Below are 22,966 nucleotides of genomic sequence, written 5' to 3'. Positions count from 1 at the left end.
AACAAAGGCAGATTCCCTTAACAACAGTGTTACTAACTTAACAACTACTGTGATTCACTTAAAAACTGCAAGAAAGGTTGTAAAATGGGGCAAACTCACTTAACAAATATTTCACTTAGCAACATAAATTTTGGGCTCAATTGTGGTTATAAGTCGAGGATTACCTGTACTGAAAAGGCATAGTCTGAAAACAAGCTCTTCTACTTGTTAAATATGTGAAAATATGATGAGGAAAAATATATGAACACAGTGCACATGAACAAGTTACAGGAATGGACAACAGAAGCTTGGTGAATAGCGAGAATCCCCTCCCTTCCAGTTTGTCATATAAAAATAGTACTGAAATCTTGGGAAGTACTGTGGAAATTTTGTGCAATGGATCCCTTGATGCCATTTTTTCGGGAAAATGTAAATTTTGCACAACACACACACACACACAAATCATAGCATGGGGACATAATGAGCTGTTAGCCACTTCCCGAGGACTCTGTCAAATTTGTGTACACGGAGCATAGGATACACAAATTTGTACATAAAAACTTATAAATGCAAGCTTCCCTAAAGGATCTGCAAAGCCATTACTTCTGGCTTAAAGCCTGAATTGATTTCAGAAAACCATTTGGGGATAGTTGGTAATTCGAGGAAGTGGAAATTTTTGAATCACCACCAAAGTTATGATTCCACATAATATCAGGGGGCAAATTAAACCCATAAATGGAGTACTTTAGTTCTTTGGGATTTTGACTATAGGCAGCAGGTGAGAAGATTACATGACAAAATGTTCTTTCTTAATAAAGAAACAGAACGTGAAGGAAAAGTCAAGAGATTTTTCTTATCTTCTTTTTCTGTCTACTGTGTGTGACTCATGATAGGTCTGCATAGAAGCAATCTGAAATAGTGTAGTCTGGTAATAGAAACACCACATTATTCATAGTTTAGAAGGACTGGTTGATTATTTTGTACGTTTGAAAGCTAAATGGAGTCAATTACTTTAAAGAGAAATGTAACAATATTATTAAAGTCCCAAAGATGCTTTTTCAAGAGGCAACTGGACTTGCTGTTTTTTTCTTTGAAGAGGTTTCACTTCTCATCCAAGAAGCAACCCCATAATCTTGGATGAGAAGCAAAAAGTCTTCAAAGAAAAAAACAGAAAGTCCAGTTGCCTCTTGAAAAAATACCTTTGGGAACAACCGTGATCTGAATGACTGAGAATCTTCAGACATTTAGCGATACACTTTGGGATGAACGTTGTTAAAGCATTTATTCTTTTTAGTTCACACTACATATTAAAGATAGGTGGGACATACTCAAGCAAGTATAAAATGCAGCTGGAATGTATGAACTTCCCATCTGTATTAAAACTGTACTGGAAAGTATTTGTGGTGGTTTGCTGACCAAGCACAATTTTTATTGCCTATCCCAACCCTAACCCTTCCCTAACCAAATAATCTCTAACCATTTTAGTATTACAATCACTTACTTTTTGAACAGATACATTAATAATCACATTGTTGGCTAACACAAAGGTCTTTTCCACACTAGGGATTTAGAACATCTCCTACAATTGTTCAACTATTGTGCCAAAACAACAACAGGGAAGCCAGGCTTTATATCACTTCAATGATGTTTGGGTGGTGCTGTGAAAACACTAGTATGGAAATGAGCTACATTTCTTAGAAACTTATAGAATCAGTTACTAAAAGGCACACAACAGCTAGATTACAGCTTGAAATAAACATCTATGTTGCTTCTTGTGATGTAAGTTTTATTTTCCACTCAGATCACCTTTGTTCCTCTCTAAGTTTATTTTTAAGACAAGGAAGAACCATTTACTGTAATAAGTAAGAAAAGTGGTGCTCTGTAGAAAAGTGTTAATTAAATATAAATCTTTCTTTTTCTCAGCATCTGGTTTATATTTCAGAAGTTGCATGTCAAATCAAATGCTTGCATTTCTTTCAGGATGCTCTACCAATGCTATACGATGCTAAGGCGTCAGGTATAGTATCAATTATAAGTGCAACAATGAACCAGCCAACATAATTATTGTTACATCACAGTACTCCCCTGTTATAATACAAAACAAGCTCACTTTACTGTAATGTGCATATTGATTTATAATTCACAGGGTCATCTGGAAAAGTCATGAGGAGCAGCATGCAGAATGGCTTCCTGTTTGTGTCTTATAAATCATTTATCTCAATTATGAGGTCAAGAGTCTTGTTTTAAAATTTATGGATTTGATCTACTATACGGTAAAACATGTGTGACAGCCAAGGATTATAATGTTTGAAGTGAATTTAAAATGGTAGCACCAATAGCTAATTAGATGACATATAAATCAGGGATAAGCATTGTAACTTTGTAAATTGTATTATTTACTAACTACAAATAGTTTTAACTACTAGTAATTTATCTGTTACCTATTTTGGCTGGAAAAAGTAAAGCCATTACTTCTTGTTCACAATTATTCTTTACTTATTTCTTGTTTTCAATTGCAATTTCCTCTTGTTAACTATTTAATATAATTTAATTTCTGGATCTGCTTAATTTAGCAAAATGGTCATTTTTCTTTTCTCTCTTTAGAAATTCTGGCTCATTCTACAGTAAAGCCAAATAATATTATCTACTATTGTGATTGCAGGAGTCTGTGGGATAATGAATATAAGAAAAAGTGTTAGGTTTTGCAAGTACTTTCTGTTCAGAGCAGGATGATAAACGCTGGCAAGGCCAGCTTGTTTTACAGATTTGTATGTTTTTTGCCAACTTGTCATATAGTTGATGTGCAACCCATTTTTGTTGATCATAACTTGAACATTCCAGAGTTTAAAAACATCAACATTAAATGACATAGACTATAAATGCTTAAAATACAAAAATTTGTTGTTGGAGAAACTCGAAAGCTTTTAAAAAATTGTTTAAAGATCACCAAACACCAAAAAGAAACATCTCTAATCTTAGTAGCATCTGAATACTGCATGGAACATCATATTTGGCCCACAGAGCAAAGCATTCCCCAAGGATTCTAGAATATTCCAGTGACATCACATGTTATTTTCACATCAAGTGTTTGAACAATTTTTCAACCAGACCATATATTTAGGGCAATTTGCTAACCTGGATATTTCCTTCTAAACATGAAGTATTACCTTATATAATACAAACATCAGAGAAACCTTGCACATAAAAAAATTAGTATGAAATCCAGAAACATTTAAGTACTTGTCAATATTTGTTTCATTCTCTGCATTAGCCAATGCATATTCAAGATATCAGAAGTTATAAAGAATCATTTTAGATGATCAAGATTCGTGAAGAAACATATTAAAAAGAAAACAGAACTAGACTAGAATTAAGGAATCCCAAATTTGAAAATGCATTTAAAATCAGACGGGGAATCCTCACCTCTCAAAATAATCTACATTTCAAAGCTATTACAAAGATTACTAGGAGGTAATGGGCATAACATACTATGCATATATTTTTTGCCCCACTAAAATTTCATGTAGGCAATTCTAGATAGCCCAGAGAGATTTTTAAAAATATTTTAATTAAAATATACTGTTTCTCCAACAATACGGCCTCCCCCAATAGGAAGTCCCAGCATGTTTTATAGGCATGAAATGAAATTAAGCTGTCCCCCAATTAAGGCCTATATTAAAACATGCGAAATGGGGGGAATGGGGGGGGCTTGCCATTAGAAAGTACTTTTGTTTCACACTCGGATATGGTGCTGCCTGCGTTGACCCCGATACGAAGTGCCCCACCAACGCCGAGGTCAACATCCAAGCTGTCGCCGCCCGCCCGAAGATGCAAGGTGGGGGGAATTAAGTCACCCCTGAAAAGACGGCCTAGCCATTTTTTCGGGGCTCAAAAAAAAAAAAAGACCCGGCATTATATGAGAAACACGATAGATAGGTAGGTAGATAGATAGATATAAAATACAAATGAAAATAAATGTATTAGGGAAATGAAGGAGAAAAATAGAGAAAGGAAAAGTATAGGGGAAAGGGAAAAAAGTACTGATTTCCAACATTTTCAGCTTAGTAGAATACAAAGTAAAATTATAACCTCGATTTTTTTACTTTTGCATATTTAGTAAATATTAGCCATTTCCACAGCAACAAACTAATTTAAACAGCAAATTCCAAAATCAAGATTTCATTTTTTTTTCCTGTCTCAAGTACACATATTGCCCAGCTCCCAGATTACATTATCACTGCCGCAAGATAAAAACCAGGTCCAAAGTGTGATACTTCCCCAGGTCATTTGTTGGTACATTGGTAACTTTGGGTCAATGGCATGCTAGCCTCTGTGGAGGAGACACTACCCCGTGTCCTGCATCCAAGGTCACTAAATAAAATTTCTATCAACCAAGAGTAATTTACAGATTTCTCCAACCGAAGTCCTTAAAATTATATCATAATGCCTGCCCAAAACAATATCAATAACAAATAGTTATCAATTTGTAAATTGATAATAAATACCAACAAACTGAATTGGAAATTAAACAGTCTATACATCTAGCTGATTTGTCCAGACACTATCCTCTAAAAATGCAATTTAACTGACATATTTCAAAAGGTCTTCTTATCAAGACCTTTCCTTATAAGAAACGTCAATTTAAGACAAGGGTCTTCAAACTTGGCAAGTTTAAGACTTGTGGACTTCAACTCCCAGAATTTTGAACCAACATGACTGAAGGAGGAATTCTGGGAGTTGAAGTCCACAAGTCTTAAAGCTGTCAAGTTTGAAGACCCCTGGTTTAAGAACACAGGGAGCTATGATTGGTTTCCTGAAATATGGGTTTTTATATTAATGATACATTCTACCATGTCTACCCTTTTACAACTTGCCAGTAGCATTTTTCAGCAGTCTTTACACACATGGATTAATAAAATAGTTCTTCAGGCATCCAATGCATCTTAGGCATTTATTTTCTTAAAAAGAAATTTGGACTCCAGAGTGTGATCTTATCTGCGCTCAGAAGTAAGTCCAACTGAGTTAGTATGAACTCATGCATAGAAAATGCATAAAGTTGTAGCAAGAGTGAGCATCATATTTTTTATTATTTCAGCTTTACAATAACAAATCTAGGAAGTAACTGAGCCGAAGATTGTAATAGGCTCAGGGTTGTTTGGTAAATTCCAGTTAAGTAGGAATGGAATCTTGGTCTCATTTAATATCTTAACTTCTACAGCCAATTTGCTTCTCTACAAATTAGTTTAAATTATAATGTCTACAATTAGTTACAAGTACTGAAAATTCAAGGACTGTAGTTTCAACAAAACTGTAGGTTGGGACAAGAAACAATGGTTGGAAACTAATCAAGGAAAGAAGCAACCTGGAATTAAGGAGAAACCTCCTAGCAGTAAGAACAATTAACCAGTAGAACAGCTTGCCTTCAGAAGTTGTGGATGCTTCATCACTGGAGGTTTTTAAGAAAATATTGTACAGTCACTTGTCTGAAATGGGTCTCCTACTTGAGCAGGGGGATAGACTAGAAGATCTCTAAGGTCCCTTCCAGCTCTATGCTGATTGAATAAATAGAAAAACTCAATAATGGGGCTTCTAATTTAGCATTTCTAAGGCACCTTTTCCAAATGTATCAGGAGGACAACTATCCCAGTGAGTATGACATATTTTGGGGTAGGATGTCCAACAAAGTAATCCAATATAGCAACCAGGCATAGAACTGTTCTCCCCATCCCCCACAAATACACCACCCTTTAATAAAAGCAACTGCGACAATTTTCTCGTTCATCTCTTGCCTCCAACTGACATGAGTGTCTGTCCTGTTTCATCTGTGGATCTGCATTGGAAATCATTTCTGATTCCTTGTGTTTTAACTCTGCAGTACTCCACCTTCTAAGAATTAAGATAGAGAAACTGAATGAAAGGGGAGATCATACATACATTCTTCAAGTTAGTTGGATTTTGGCATATCTTGTTCTTTAAAACCTCTTACAGTGGTTGTAAACAATGGTTTATAGCTCACCATGTTATTTGAATCCAGACAATTGTAGTTTATTACTCAAACCATGGTAAATATAATCCAGAGTTTAGTGTGATGCACGAAGCCCATGTATTTGAAAACCAAAGCTCTAAAATATTATGAAGTATGGAGAAACAAACAATTTTGTTATGAATTTAGTGCTAAGTACCTTCAACCTACTACTATTCTACAATTCAGTATGCAACATCTCATAAAGTTGTAGATAATTAAAACACATACTGGGAATATTACAAACTGTGCCCAAAGTTATTTTTTATTCTTTTTAATATATGTATTGTTTACAACAGGTTTATAGGACGTTTTTGTTTTAATATTTTAAAACATTAAAACTGTGAAAATAAATGCAGAGATAGACAAGAATTTTTTTAAAAATACAACAAATTAAGAAGTCTGAAGTTTAGCATATTGCTGTAATTTAAAGTTGTTTTTTAGCAAGTTGATAGAAACAGTTAATGGAGATAAAACATCTTGTTCTGGACACTCTGCCAAGACCAACTGTGTCATAAGGGCCACAGTTGTCAAAAAAAGATGAATCCTTGTGTGCTGAGCAGAATAACGTATTGTGAGTATTAGTGATACTGGTTGGCAAAACACCCTTATTGATTCCACTCCTAAAATGCATTTCTCTGAACATGGTTTCTTAACGCAGTAGCTTATATTTGATATGGTGGGATTTACTTCCCAGCCCATAGAGACAGGAGTGTATTGTCTTTTAAAAATTGCTTTAAAAGAAACAGTAAATGAAAACAAAATGAAAAAAACAGTATATATATATATATCAATTGAGTTAATCAGTATATACTATATAAAAGCAAAATACCATTCACGCATCATCACAAAATCTCCAGAACCGTAAAGCCTACAAACTTGAAATTTGGCACGTATGTTCCACTTGGCTTCTAGGTGCTCACTAAGGAAGGATTTTTCAAAATGACCATCAGAGCATTAGTATTTCGTATATTATTAACACGCTCTGATGCTAAGGAGTTCTACTCCCCGTCCCCATCTGAAAAAAATCTGTTCCAAATGCAAAACACAAGCAGAGAGGAATTTCAGAGCACCAAGCAGCTTTAGTATAGAACAGTTGAGCTAAGCCACGCCCAGGCTCTTTGCTGTCTCCTTGCTCACACAGCAAATACTGTTTCACTTTCCAAACATACTGACTGGACTCTAGCCAGATGGATACTGGTAGGCAGAAGAATTTTTCCCCCCTTATTTTCCTCCCAAAAAACTAAGCCCGACCACATAGTTTCATAGCGAATCACGGCTATCAAGCTAGTAATTATATACTTATCTGATATAAATATTATTCAAGTACATAGATATTAATTTCCCAATACATTTATTTAGCTATCTTTCTTTTTTTAGTGTCCTTTGTATAAATGAGTTCCAACTTTCATTATATTTGTCCATACAAAATCTATATCTATAGGCAATTCGCTCATAAATTGCAATTATAATCCGATTTTCAATCCACTCAGTGATTGGAGTTATAGATAGGGTTGTATTGTTACAAGGCTATAAGGTTTTTCTCATCATGAAAGAGTGCATTACTTCAAGAATTTGAAGTTCTAACCAAGAGAAGGTTCCTTCTGTCCTGCGAGAATACCTCACTGAACTGGGGATGGAAGCTATGTTTGATAGTTACTCATTGGCTTTCTCTGCTAAATGCCTTTTGTAACCTCTGCTTTCAACTTAAACATGCTTTCATTCCATACATCTCATATAACTTAATTCAAGAAACAGGAATATGGCATACAATCAAGACAGCTCTAACTAGATAGAAGATGAAAACAATATTAATTTAAGCTATTCTTTTCAAAGAAGATTGTCAAAATTAATTACTTATGCTGAATGTAAATATGGTCTTAAATATTTGTGGAAAAATAGAATTAAAATACTAAGGTACAAAGGTAGTTATTGCCAGATAATGTCCCTGGTAAAATATTTAACTGTGGAAGATATCCCAAGTAACATTGATTCATAATTTAATAAAATATATGCATATGTATGCACGTATTACACAGACACATACGCCAAACCTAATTTACTTAAATATTACTGAGGAGTTCAATCCTATTTCATTAATTCTATTTACATATTTCAAAACATCATATGTTACTGGAGATACTTGGCTAAGGAATGGAACCTCATCCTGCAAGTTTCTTATGTGTATTTTATTCAGAAACAACTCACACTGTTCTTTGTATTCCCAGATGTATGTACAGATAGTCCTCAAGTTATGACATTTGTGCCCAAAATTTCTGTTGCTAAGGGAGGCATTTGTTAAGTGAGTTTTGCCCCATCTTATGACCTTTCTTGCCACAGTTGCTAAGTGAATCACTGCACTTGTTAAATTGATAAACGGTTGTTAAATTAAACTGGCTTCCCCATTGACTTTTCTTGTGAGAAGACTGCAAAAGCTGATCACATGACCATGGGACACTGCAACTATCATAAATGTGAGTCAGTTGCTAAGCGCCTGAATTTTGATCACAGGACCACGGGCAACGGTGGTAAGAGTGAAAAACGGTCATAAGTCACTTTTTCAATGCTGTTGTGACTGTTGTAAATTGAGGACTACCTGTACACAGAATTATACTTCTACTTCTCTGGCTTTTTTATGGAAAGTATTCCAAGCAAAATGTTTTTGATCAAGAATAACCCAGTCAAAATGTAAATCTTAATTCTCCCACCTCACAACACACAGAGAAGATCATCATCCCTGCATCCTAATATGGGAACAGAACTGCTTCCCGTAACAATTTATCTTCATCACGTACTATTTTGTCTAAAATTAAGTTGCTGAAATTCTTGACTTAAAAGGATTCACTTTTGTCATTACATGCAGACTTACCACACTAACAAACTCACAAAAGTAGTGGCAATCAATGCCCTTCCAGAATATTATATTACCAGAAGTCATAACCAAAAGCTAAAGATAAGCTACGGAAAGAAGCCTTTTGATGTATCATCATGCACACTTCCAGTGAGAGCAAATTTGATTCCCTGTCTGTTCAGCAAAAACCCAAAATAGTTACTCATACTTGTGATTTAAGTGGAATACTTTGAACTATAGGTAGTCCTTGACTTACGATCGTTTGCTTAGGGCTAGCACGAAACATCCATTGCAGACAATGGGTTCACTTAACAACTATGGTAATTGCTTTACAACACAAAAAAGCCACATAAAATGTCATAAAATCAGGTCCATCAAATGAGTACTCTGACTTACGGCTATCATGACATATGATGAAAATTCACTGCCATTTTAAGTTGAGGATTATCTGCATTTAGGCCACGGGTTCCCAACTGGGCGTGCTCGCACCCTCTAGGGATGTGAGACGATATTCCAGGGAGTGCAAAAACTTGGGTTTAGAAGTTTCAAAATTATAGTGTATTAGCATAATTATATGCATATAATTATTTACTTTTGTAAGGGGTGAGAGAATATATCAGAAGCGTTCTAGGGGTATGAGGTATAGGAAAAGGTTGGGAACCCCTGATTTAGGCTGATTCAAAGCATCGCCATGCACAGTTCCAATCTAGTAGGCAGAATATACTTCTGTAATGAATGGCAGAGGTTACATACAACTTTCTTACTCTTCCAACTGTATAATGTGTATCCTAGGAAGTAAAAATGTGCCAGGACCACACACAGATCCTTTATTCTTACTTCTCTTGCTTAAGTAATGCAAGTTAGCCCAAAATTGGAAATATATTTGAAGTGGATCTTAATTTCTGTCCTGAACCAAACTACTGGGTAGATTCACATATATCACCGGGTTCTCAGCCTCTTAGAACAGGGGCTCCCATCCCTAACCCCCGGGTCCTGGACCAGTACCAGTCCATGGCTTGATAGGAACTGGTCCACAAAAGCAATGAATCTTCATCTGCACATGTGAAGGATCTAGGTTGCATGTGAAATTTCTCCTCTTCCTCTCCCCACCCTTCCCCAGTCTGCAAAGAAGACAATTTTTTCTTTCAAAATCAGTCCCTGGCCCCAGAGAGATTGGGGGGCACTATCTTAGACAGCCTCAATAGGGAACAAATGTACACATTTGCCTCTACATTACATGAGATGGGGGTGATAATAATCTTTATAGCCTTTGATATCACTGTTGGCAAAACCTCATTACCTTCCACAGTTCCTTTTAAAAAATTATCCTGGCAATAAACATATAGATAGCCACAGTTACAGACTCTAGTTGGAAATGGTAACTCTGTTGTGCGATTGTAAAGGTAAAGTCTTGTGGCCTTCAACTACAATGTCACACTCAACTACAATATCAGTTCTGCTATGGATATTAAGCAAATCACTCATGGACATTAAGTGCAATGTCATGTGACTACAACTTGAGACTTCCTACTGTATTTCCTGTAGTTTTTACTTTTTTTGGAAGCCAGTTGTGAAAACCATAAATGGCGATTAGGTGAGTATAGGATGTTGTGACCAATGTAACATGGGTCTTTACAAACTTCTCTTGTGGGATGTAAGGGTTATGTAAAATTCAAAAGTCAGAGACATTCCCTCCAAATTTGGAGCTTACTAATATTCAACAAATATTTATTCATAGAGCTATCAGCAAAAGTTATACTGGAATCATACTTTCACACCAGTTTTTCCCCCACCCAAGCATAAACAGGAATGATCTGCAGAAATTCATAGATGTCAGGCTTTTATCCAAGCCACAGTAATAATATGTTTTTCCTGTAAGAATTCAAAATGCCGCCTTGAAATTTTCACAGAAAGGCAAATAATGAAACTTGGAAAGAATAATGACTAGAGTCTACAAAATTTAAGGATCTACTTCTTTTTATAGGTGTGTTTAAACCCTGGGTTTCTTTCTTGCATCTTTGTTGAAAAGACCTACAGGTACTCTTGGGAATGGGTGGGGGGCTTTTCTGTTTTGACCATCTACAAATTATTTATAAAACAGACATCTCTATTCTAAGACATCCTATTTCCTACTATGCCAGCTTCCTCCTTGACAATAAGATATTCTTTTTGTGTTTCTGTGAAGGAAGATCAAAAGGTGTAACAATGAAAACGTTGTAAAACAGACACAAAACCTTGCCATAAAACCTTGCCAAATTCCACAGAGGTGAGCAAGACTAAGAAATTCAAGAATGCGCAGAATTTTGCACAGCTAGTCCTCAATTTATAACCAGTCAGTGACCATTTGAAGTCACTAAACAAATGGTTGTAACTGAGGACTAACTGAATAAAAGGTACTTATGATCCAATTCCATAGTTCCAAAATAACATGTGACCACAGTTTGGGTGCTTGGCAAACAGCCTGCATTTACAGCCATTTGCAGCATCCCATGTTCACTTACTGAGCACTGCAAAAAAAAAAGTACTAAAATTGGGTTGGTTATATAATTATCCACTTTACAACCATCACAACCTACGACCCTCATTAGGAGAGACCATTATTGTCATAAGTCAAGATACCACCTGTAAAATATCTTGGGGCAAATGCAGAATCTTGAAAACTGTTAATAACAATTTCTCAGCTTCACGTATAGTGAATTAATTGCAGTAGAGACTTTTTGGATATTTTCAGCAATGTCTTCCCAGATTTCTCTTCACTGGCTGAGTTGTAGTTTATGTCAGAAGCTGTCAACTGAGAACTGAGTGGGTCTTCCTTTCTCAACTTCCTCACAATCTCTCCCACACCTGTAAGAAAGAACCCCACTTCAGAACAGCATGCTACATAACTGATTCAGCTACTGGCATTTCTGCCTAACATTGAAAAAGATCTATCTGAAACCAAGGGCTTCAAGGGAAATTAACACTAACCGAAATGCGCACCAGTTTCGTCTAGTGTTTAAGGCACTAGGCTCGAAACCAAGAGACTCTGAATTCTCACCCTGCCTTAGGCATGAAAGCCGACGGGGTGATTTTGGCCCAATCATTCTCTCTCAGCCAAACCCACCTCCCATGATAGCCGTGGGGAAAATAGAAGGAGGAAAGAGTGTTCACTGCCTTGAATTATTTATTTTTAAAAAAATAAAAATAAAGGCAGGATAAAAATAAATAAATAAAAAGCCAGTCTTCATATGAGACAATTTCTTTGCTGCACCTTGAGCAGAAAAAAAAAAACTGTACATGAGCTATGATAATCTGAATAGAAAAGCAGGAAGAAACATCAGTGTGTTCCAACTGATTAAAAACAACAGAAAAAAGGAAATGATTCACAAACCACAGGTGCTTAAAAAAACTATGTTTCCAATCCTAAATAGGCCCTCAAACTAGTTTTAAAAACTTCATCTTCCAGCTTTGGGTGTGTCAATACAAAGGGATGTCTCACTTTTGTTTATTGTAAAAGACTGATAGTAAATAAGATGAATGACCAATGTCAGTCTATCAAGAGAATACTGCAAATTTCCCAGCAGCTAAAGCATGGACAGCCTAATCAATGTCACTGGATGTCAGCTTCTTTCCATAAGCCTCCTTATGTTACATGAGACGCTCTGAGGCATGAGATATTATAGGAACAGGAATGATAGAACCTGGTGGCAGAGTGAAAAGAGGAATCAGCCTAGAATCCCTATGTAGCCACAAATGAACTAAGTTCGACCCCCTTGAGTGCCGCTAACTCTTCTCTAACTCTAACCAGGTGCCAACTATGAAATAAGATTTCTGTCCAAAGACTTTTAGCAATAAATCAGCTTCATTGGACCGTCATCTGTAAACCTAGTATTTTGTGCCTGACACTTACTTAGTTGCAAAGTGATGCTGCCACTAAGGAAGTATGAAATCAAACCAAGCCCTTGATACACCATGAAATAGCAATAAGCAAACTAAGTGGAGTTCTTTGATATACACTGCGATGAGACCAAACATCTCTCTTGCTTCCTACTAAGTCTCTGCTCCTCCCATGCTGAGGAAAAAAAAAGTTTTTTTTTTAAAAAAATAGAATAGTTTTTAATAGTTTTTCACAGGGCTCAGAAGCAACAGACAAAATCATCGTGATAGGTAGATACGGTCCACTGCTATATTTAGAAGCTTGCCCAGATGGGTTGAAAAAAAGAAAAGAAGGGAAGAGGAGAGCAGAGAAAAAGGGATTAAAAGGGAGCTGACAGCTTGTTGGAAAGACAGAGGGGATGATTAGAATGTGTCCTGTGCTAACAAATACAAAAGAAGTTTTCACGATGGCAATATGGGAAGATAAGAGGAAATGCCACCCAACACACTTCAAAAGCCAAGAGTTCCCATGCAGGCAAATCTAACACCAAGGCATCAGGCCTGAGTGCAGTCTTTGTACTAGTTCACAGAACACTTACAGAATCAAAAGCAGCAGGAAATCAGGAAGCCAAGTCCAAGGCAGGAAAATTATCACCCACAGAAGTCTGACTCTCAAAAAAAGCCCTCTTTTATAACATGTGCCCATTTCCCTGTATCGTGCCTCTTTCTTCACTAAGCCAGATTTCTTGGCTCAATGAACAGCTACACCCTCTCCTCATTTAGTGTCCACAATCTGTCCTAACAATTTGGTCAATAAGCAAAATGGTCACTATATAAACATGTATCTGAGAGAGAGAGAGAGAGAGGCTGCAAAGATCACTGGTGGCTGCCATCTCATTCATACAAAGTTATCTCATCCAGTGTCCTGTGCCTGACCCGGCTTTTGCCCCCTTGCAGGGCAGAGCCTGCTTAAGCAAAGCTATCTCTTCCTGAGCTGCATTTCTCCCACAGCTTCCCTAAAAAAGTGTTAATTGCAAGCTAACCTATTCAACCTATTAGTTGAATAGAACCCTCTCCTGGCTGGTGCTATGGCCTGAATCAGTTTTATACTGAAGACTTTTGTTGTCAGGCCCATGAAATTGGGCAGTAAATAAATACATTGGTCGGAATTTCTTATTACCATCATATTTGGAATAGTTGCTGCTAAATGAAGAGTGCTGCACTCACCTGAACTTTCTATATGTGTGAGAATTGGAGGAACAGGGACTGCTGGGTTCACCTTGCAGCTCAGGAGCTCCCAGATGAGATTCAGGAAGAAAAGCCTTTTGAAGGATGAGCCTACAATTCTGGAACAGTCAAGTAACCAGCACCCCACCCCCTTGCAAGAAGCACAGCAGTCACCTAAAGTAGACCCTGGACCGCAAAAGATTCTGAACCTTACAATCAGGCAGGCCAGTACAGAATAAGGGGGGGAAATTATAACTGTGATGGGCTGTGTTCATCCAGGGAGCCATTCTGTGGTCATACCAGCTCTCTGGATGAACATTACAACTACCGGTTTCTTCTCTTGGAACAATTTGAAAAAATAAATAAATCCAAATATCCTCACTATTCCCCCCAATATGGATAAAGCACCCATACAATGCTGCCCTACTAGTCTTTTCTATTGTGTTCCAATAAGTTATAAAAATTGCAACCCGCCAATAAACATATCAAAAACCTACAGGCAGTCCTAGATTGAAAATTCAAAATCTTCTGAATATGAAGTAAGAGCTTGCCTTCCAAAAGGAATAAAATATTAGCGTGAATGTGGGAGCTTTTACAGTACGCTCAGTTTCCTTAATGGAATTAAACGATAAAGAAAAGCTGGCAGCCAACACCCATCTCATATCAATATGAATACAAACAAAACTCCATTACATAGTTGAAGGAACTATTTTTAAGTGAAAGGAAAACAATCAGACTTAGTTACCTCAAGGCTTTTCATTCACTCAATCATATCCATCTATTCATTAGGGTTCCATATCTCATAAATTAGGAAACCACATAAAGTGATGACTTATCTCTTAGATACGGTTATCTTCTCTGTAAACAGTTAAAAGACTGCAAATTAAATCTGTTCCAAAAGCACAATCCTTTGTATGCATATTCAAAATAGATAATTAATGAGTCTTATTACCAGATAACAGTAAGATTATAATTTTAAATGAAGAAGGCAGGATGGTTGCACAGTAAATTTCCCACCACTTCTGAAATTCCGCTTTATCTTAATTTTCACTACATCCTTGGGAGAAGCAAGAACCATAAGGCCTTTGCGATGTTACTGGACTTCAGTTCCCATAATCCCCAAATATTAGCTGAGGATGAGGAAAAATAGAATCCAAAGGTTTTCAATTTGGCAAGTTAATATTTCCCTATTTCTGTCTCATCACAGTCGCTGGAAATATGAGAGCTATTTAACATTGCCCTAATAATTCCATTTTTTTTTCCTTTGTACTATAGCAACAGGGATGACAATAACTGTTCAATAGGAATGAAACTTAAATACTTTGGCCACCTAATGAGAAGGAAAGACTCACTGGAGAAGAGCATAATGCTGGGAAAGATTGAGGGCAACAGAGAACAAGGTGGATGGAGTCCACTGAAGCAAGAGGCGTGAGCTGAAATGGACTCCAGAAGATGGTAGTCCTAAAGGAACATGGGGTCGCGATGGGTCGGATATTACTTCGTAACTAACAACAACAATTCAATACGAGTTGTCTATTTTCATCTTTAACAGCAATATGTTTTTTTAATGTTCCTCTTTTTCCTAGGAAGAGAGATGCGAGTGGAATACATCAAGAGGAATGCCTTACAGCATAACTCATCGCTCTCTTAGATCCTGTGTAACCCATCCTCAGACATTGGAGTATCTCTCCCATCATCCCCAGCCGTCACGGCCACCCAGAGGTAGCATATAATAAACAAGCGAGATTAGGCAGGCGTCCTACTGAGCCGAGTAAAAATCAGTCCGCCCGAAACTGAAGCTACGCATTGCAACTTTTCCCCTCCTTCCTATATCCCCTTCTAGCTACTGCACGGTAGCCGGCCTTGAAACCGCCACTTTTCAGCTTCGGCTTCTGCCTCCATCGCTTCTGCCGGCGAAGACGCGTCGTCGGCAGCGGCGGGAAACATCCCGCGCCTCTCCCCCGCTTGCCTCCAGCCTCAGCAAAAGGGGTGGCCCGCCCCTCTCCCCCCTCCCACCGTTTCCTTCCTTCGCTGAAAGCGGAGTCTAGGGAGGAAGAAAAAGCTAACTACGGGAGACGGGACGTTGTGGAAAGTTTTCCTCCGGGGAGTCACGGAGTCCGGCCAAACAGAGCAACAATGCGCAAGCGGGGAGGTGCATTTCTCCCCGGGAGAACTAACGGGCCGCTCGTTGTGGCGCGTCAGGCGGGGGAGAGGAGAAGCGATGAAACGGGGGGGGCGGCTTTCCCGACTCCCAAGAACAGCCAAGGCTTGGGGGGAACCGAGGTTAGGCAAAGGCTGCCCAGAGGAGCCAGGTTTCCTCCGGCCGACGCCCCCTCCCCACTTCCCCTCCGCCACCTTGAGAGAGAGAAGAAATGCAGCAGCCCAAAAACCGAAGAAGAAGAAATGCCCTTTACTCGTTGAAGAAAAGGGGAAAAAAACAATTCAGGATGGCATGCATAAAAGACCGCGAACCCCGGGCGTTGAGATGTTTTTCCAGCGCGCGACACTGGTTAACAATTTCCCCCCAGCCCCAATTTATTTTCGAGGAGAAGCTGGTCCCGCTTGAAGAAAGAAGCCATCCGGAGTTGCCGCGTTCCGGCGCCTGAGTGGCCAAAGGGGGCCGCTAAGTGGCTGCGGATGAGGGGCGCTCCTTCTCCCACCCACCCACGACGATGGTGGACTCACCTCGCTGAAAAGAGCTGGGGTGGGGGGCGACAATTCACGGGCAGCGGCGGTGCTCGAAGCCGAAGCGGTCACCGGCGCCCTCCATAGCAGCCCAAGGCGGCGTCCGGCTGATGCTCTGTGCGGAGAGCGGTGACTCGAGGCCGCGGTCCCCGGTTCCTCCCCTCTCTCTCTCGCTCTCTCTCTCCTCCTCTTCCCGCCTCCTCTGCCGGCCTTCTACTCCGGGCCACTCCCTGCTTAGACGCTGAGGCGCACGTGGCTTCTGGAGGCTACTATTGCGCAGGGAGTATTCCGCCCTTTGCTCTGGCTCGACGTGGACCGGTGGAGGGCAGATGCGGAGTCCCGAGTTCATTTCAACAAGGCGGGGGGCGGGGCTGTAGTTTTCGGGAATGGCCGCTCTCCGAGCAGTTCTTCCCGCGTTTGTCTCCACAAGGAAGAACTTGTGCCCTAAGCATATGCATAGGCAAGGTTGCAGCCGTGCAAGCCACTTGGGATCAATTCAGAAATGAACCTGACCGACGTGGTTGATACTTCATCATCATCATCATCATCATCATTCTATCATTGTCTATCCACTGCAGGATGAAGGCCTCTTCAGCAAGTTTCCAATCAATAGGCTCCCGAGCTTTCCCTTTGCCAATTGAGCCCAACACGATGCATCTTATTTTAGGTCTCTTTCGTGGACGCTTTTTATCAAGTGGGCTGCCACAAACAAAAGAGGGAGTAGATATATAGAGATGTTGCTCAACTATAACCCCTATCTTCCCTCATTGATCATGCTGGTTGAGTCTGCTCAGAGTTTTAGCAATATCCAGCAGGCCACAGATTCGCCAGTCTTCACTTGAAAATTGATTTTAGCCCTTGTTGATAAGTGATGAAAAGCTGTTATTATTTCTGATGGACTACAATAAGATAACTAACCAGACATCATGCAGCAACTATGAAAGGACCTGCTATGGGAATATAGCAATAGCAATAAGCACTTAGACTTATATACCGCTTAATAGTCCTCCCAAAGCGGAGACAGCCTATTGTCCCCAACAATTTGGGTCCTCATTTTACCCACCTTGGAAGGATGGAAGGCTGAGTTGACCTTAAGCCTGGTGGGATTTGAACTGCTAAATTGTAGGCTGCAGAAGTAGCTTGCAGTACTGCATTCTAACCACTGCGCCACAGAGGCTCCTATAATATGTTTCCCTTTCCTCCTGTTGTGTCTGGAGAAAGGAGTAATTGGGATCCAGTTGCTATAGCTGTGCAGGAATGATGGGAAACACTCTGCTGTCAGCCATGGGGGCTGAAATCATTCTATGAATTAAGCCCAAACTGCACAGACGCCAGACGCTGTGGAAATCATTCTCTGTATTTATATATACGTGAATGAAAAATGACCGATTTTATGTATTGTGCTAATATGGCTTGGTCTAGTTTAATGTATCGCATATATCCAACTGCTATGATTTATAAATTATGGTAGAACATCATTTTTGAACTTGGCCATTGTTTAAACCAACAAAGCATGGTTAAAATAAATCATGCTTTAATGTAGTGTATTATATATGGTACTGTGTGTTTAATAAAACAGTGCTTACTCTGGTGGGTTTTTTTTTTTTACTTTGCAGAAATAAGTATTCTTATTCTGACAATCTTATTCTAAAACTTGCTCTTATTGGGATGGGGTTGCATCATTTTTAATTTTAGGGAAAACATTTCCCCAGTGATTTCTTTTTTGAATCTACTGTATGTGGGTGGTTATGCAGAAGAAGCTTAGAATCCAGATTTAAGATACCCCAAATTAAGAATCTGCTTTTTCATTAAAACATGTTTAAACATGTGCTATGAGTACAATTGCATGTAGCTTGTTTCTGACATCTGTAGTGTATGAGAAAATGACTTTATGCCATAAACAATGGACTAACATATTTTGATACTTCCAGTTGAGTAATTTCATGTTGAGATTTCTAAAGGGAAATTCCTCTGTAAAAATGGCAGCTTTTACATTAGTTGCAGATCTTTCTCCGCTTGTAAACGTGTCTTGGTAACAGTTTTTTTCTGTTGTACCCACATAATACTGTCTTCATCTTTACCCCAGCCCATGACTAAGACAAGCTGAAGCCATTGTTTACTGTGTGTCCTTATAACAGCACTATCCAAGGGCAGGCTGAAGGTGTAGAAATTTGTTAAACTTGTTACTATCTTTGGGGGAGATCAGATAACCGCAATGACTTCAAACAGAGGCAGGAGAGGTTACTAATATAGGGTTACCAGGTATCTGAATAGGCAACGGAGGACATGGATAATTAGAAGAACAAATGGGGAACACAAGAGCACGTTATCTGTTTAACTTTCCTGGCGCCTACAACAAAAATTATAATGAAAACTTGCAAAAAAAAAAAAAAAATCTACTTGGGCCTACATATGTAGGAAAATACTTTTTTCAGCATCAGAAAGACTGTTCAATTGCAATATTTTTCTAACAAATCTTTTGTTTTCAACAGCATATGCTGGTGACAGTGTAGAGTCAACAACAATGCCCCCTCCAGATTTTACCATCGAAACAGAGCGAATCATGTGATCTACAGATTACAAAGATTGGATTGAAGGGATCAGAATGAAACTGACTGATGGGATCAGGAAGTAAAACAAATAGTGCAAATCTTGACTGCTGAATATGGCGACATGATGGAAAAAATGAGGCAGACAATTTACAAGCTTGCAATAAATGAAAGTTTGAATAACTAGTGTTGTGAAAACAGTCCAAAAAGTTCCCCCAAAGCTGGAAAATATTTGATTTTATGACTGCTGAATGGAGGACATGAGGGCAAAAAAGAGGACAGGCTCTCCTTTTGCCAGATGTCTGGTAAGCCTACAGTGAGGATGACCATTGTTTTATTGTGATATAATTTTCTGGCAAGTTGAGAATAAGCGAGAGGATTCTAATATTTTCACATCAGTGTTCTTTGGGGTGGGAAAGAATTCTGTGCATTTGTAGCCTGCCATTTCAGTTTATGTAATTAATCAAAATATTTTTTGTACAATGATAAATGGGGAGATTCCATGCTAAACAAGAGAACTAATGTAAATGTTCACAATCTTAAACAGAAGTTAGGCTTGAAAGTAATTTGTTTAGAGAATAAAAGCCGTATTTCAAAATCACATGTAAATATTGCTTTAGGACAAATCTTCCTTTAAAAAATTCCATATTTTTTACCATGTCATAGTGATTTCTTGTATGTTTGAATCAGGACTCCACAACTTCCATCAACTCAAGGTTGCAACACTCTCTATAAGCATGTTAAGAGCTCTAATCTCCAATTGGACCCATTTTGGAACAAATTTTGTCACAAATTCCTTCAACAATACAAACCCTACACCACATCTGAAGAAACCAGGGGAATTCAAAAGGGATTCTGGCATGGGCCATATTTTTGCAGCTACGTTGTAAAATGATAGCCACAGTTGTTGTATTATATAGATCTATGGCCAAAAGCATAATTTTGTTCTTTCATATTTTGTATATGCTTGATATTAAAGACTAGTTAATAAATTAACACTGCTTAGATTCACACAGCATTCTAAGGAATGCATTCTCAGCATTCTAAACAAAATTATCCTACTGCTTAAATGTAGCCTTTGTGATTTATAAACCATAGTTCACAGCTTAGGGTATAATGTAAACCCAGCCAACTCAGGATTATTCAACAAACTATTGCTAAAATAAACATGATTTTGCACAACCCCTGGCCCAATAATTAGTTCAATACATCTTGCTAAACCATGGTTTCAAGAAGGCATGGGGAACAAGCAGTTTCTCTTTTTATATATATAAAGTTTTTATTTTTTACAACAAACATACAAGACATAAAACAAAACTATTTTTCAATTATATACATACAGTGTGTCAGTTGGTTACAATCTTTTGAGCTATCCTTTTTTTGTCATTACAAGTTGTATAAATTCTCACCTTATCAATCTAACATGTGCTTATGTATTATCAATCATTAATCATTCATTTGACTAAACTATTTTTCTATCATTCTATGCGAGATATTCTAAATTTCATTATAATTTAATCTTATACATTCATCCAATGGTTATATATTTTATAATGTATTCTATATCAATCTATTAACTTTTTATTGTAACGCTTCCTAATCTATATCTTTACCCTGTCTTTTTATCTAACCATTCATAAAATAAATCCCATATCATATCAAATTGTTTGTCTTCTTGTTCTCTAATTTCAAATGTCAATTTATTCATTTCAGCACAGTCCATGATTTTCTTAATAATTTTCTCCTGCATAGGTATTTTTTCATTTTTCCAATTCTTAGCAAATACATTTCTAGCTGCTGTTAAAACATTTACAATCAAATATTTCAATTCTTTACTATATATTTCCAGTATAATTCCCAATAAAAATATCTCAGGTTTAAAGTCTATGTGTTGTTTTTATCATCTGGGAACAAGCAGTTTCTCTTGACTAAATTGCCAGGTGGTGTTCAGTAAGGCATCAGCAGAGCTTTTTCTCTATAAATAATAAAGGAGCCATCTCTGGCAGATGCCAGTGTATAAATGTGATAATCCTATATTAAGTTAGGTTTGCAATCATTGGGCCCTTGAGACTCTGAACTTGGAGGGAGTAGTTTGACATCAGTTTTTCCCTTCCTCAATCATTGCCAGTTCCCTAATCAAAAATTCTGCCGTTTGGTGAAGGTTGAAGGGTGCTGCTGCTGCTGTTTGAATTGCTGAGGATGGAGGTAAGAATCTTGGAAGGGATTTTGAAGATCATCTACTCCAGGGGTGTCAAACTCACGTCACAACAGTGTCATGTGACATTATCGGGGCTTTTTTCCTCTCTGCTAAACTGGGTGGGGGCGTGGCCAGCACGTGAGGCATCCTGCCTGTGGGCTGGGAGTTTGACAACCCTGATCTACTTCACCTTCCTTAAAAACAGGGTAAGGTTCCAATACTATAGCATAATGAGATGGTTATCTACCCTTTCTTTAAATATCCCCAAGGAAGAAGACTCCAACCCCTGCCCTTTTCCACATGCTATTTCAAGCACCTGTTAGGGTAATCTAAATATTTTCCCTCACATTAAGAGTAATCTGTTGGCCTAGCTTTTTTTCTTCTTTAAATATTCTAGTGCAGAATTGTATTCCATTTTTCAGTTTAAAAACAACTGTGCAAGCACATAATTTTCGGAAGAACTTCAGTGCTATAGCATGGTACATAAAAAGGAACTTGAGAAAATAAGTTCAGCCAAAGGTCAGGGGACTTTCTGTTTTTTTCTGGGTTAAAATTTCTGTGCAGATTGCTCTTTGCTCTTGCACACAATGTATTCAAAATTACATTTTGATGCCATTCTGCTTGCAAACCACAGGTCAGGTTCTTTTTTTAAAATTTTCTTTTATGAATCTGCTTTGCATCACTAGAAGCTCAGGAACTGGCATTAGCAGGTTGCTATAGAGGAGAAAGCGGAAGTTCAGTCCCTTCCTCCCTCCCCATCATGGCTTATGAAAATGATTTTAATTTTATAGTCATCTGATTTCAGATACCATGTAAATTAGAGGGAGGGTAGAGGTGAATTTGGATCTTTTGGGGCAGAGGAAAGATGATTTCTAGGGAAAATCCTGCTATTATAATTTATAAAAGATAATGTTTTCCCAAAGAAAAGGTCGCTTATTCTGACTGCAGAATGTTATCTGGGGGAGTTTCTTGACGTACAGGTAGTCCTCAACTTACAAACACAATTGGGATCAAACTTTCTGTCGCTGGTTGTTAAGTGAATCTGGCCTCTTCCATTGACTGCTTGTTGAAAATGGTTGGGAAGGTCACACATAGAGGCCACATGACTCCAGGATACTGCAACTCCCCATCATGTCACCAACACATACTGTTTGCCAAGCACCCAAGTTTTGATCATGTGACTGGGGGGATGCTGCAGTGATTGTGAGAGGTCTTGTCATGGCTGTAAGTCAAAGACTTCTGCCAATAGACACTTTTAAATGTATTTATGTATACCAATTATGCAAATTATGTACAAATATAATTTGAAGTAGGATTCCGCATGATGGCTGCTTCAAATACATTTTTCTCTCGTCTGAAGGGAAAAAGGAAACGTGAGCTTGCATTACGCTGCAGCAATTTTAGTCGAAATGAAAAATAAATATTTATACAGAATTTCAACATTTCGGGTTGAACATAAACAAATGATTTCTCCGATAGCAAAGCTTGCTTGCATCATATTTGACCTAATCTGATGCATTAAAAACCCAAGTAAAATCAAACCCACAAACATCTAAGCCAAAGCAGACATGAGGCAACAAATGGGAATTGTTGATGACTTA

The 22,966-nt window shown here is 38.1% G+C and overlaps 1 protein-coding gene across 1 annotated transcript in view; it reads right to left on the bottom strand.

Annotated features, from left to right (window-relative positions):
• The window catches only part of LRRC8C (leucine rich repeat containing 8 VRAC subunit C), a 29,138-nt gene extending 12,346 nt beyond the window's left edge, over nucleotides 1-16,792 (bottom strand). Inside the window, exon 1 of the mRNA XM_026700288.2 lies at nucleotides 16,620-16,792. The gene's annotated coding sequence lies outside the window, so the exon portion shown is untranslated. The remainder of the gene's footprint in view (nucleotides 1-16,619) is intronic.
• Nucleotides 16,793-22,966: the final 6,174 nt, after the last annotated feature.

Source organism: Pseudonaja textilis, chromosome 3 (assembly GCF_049901715.1).
Source record: "Pseudonaja textilis isolate UNSWEBS1 chromosome 3, rPseTex1.2, whole genome shotgun sequence".
NCBI classification, from domain to species: Eukaryota; Metazoa; Chordata; class Lepidosauria; order Squamata; family Elapidae; genus Pseudonaja; species Pseudonaja textilis.
This window is presented reverse-complemented; position numbering and strand designations above follow the sequence as displayed.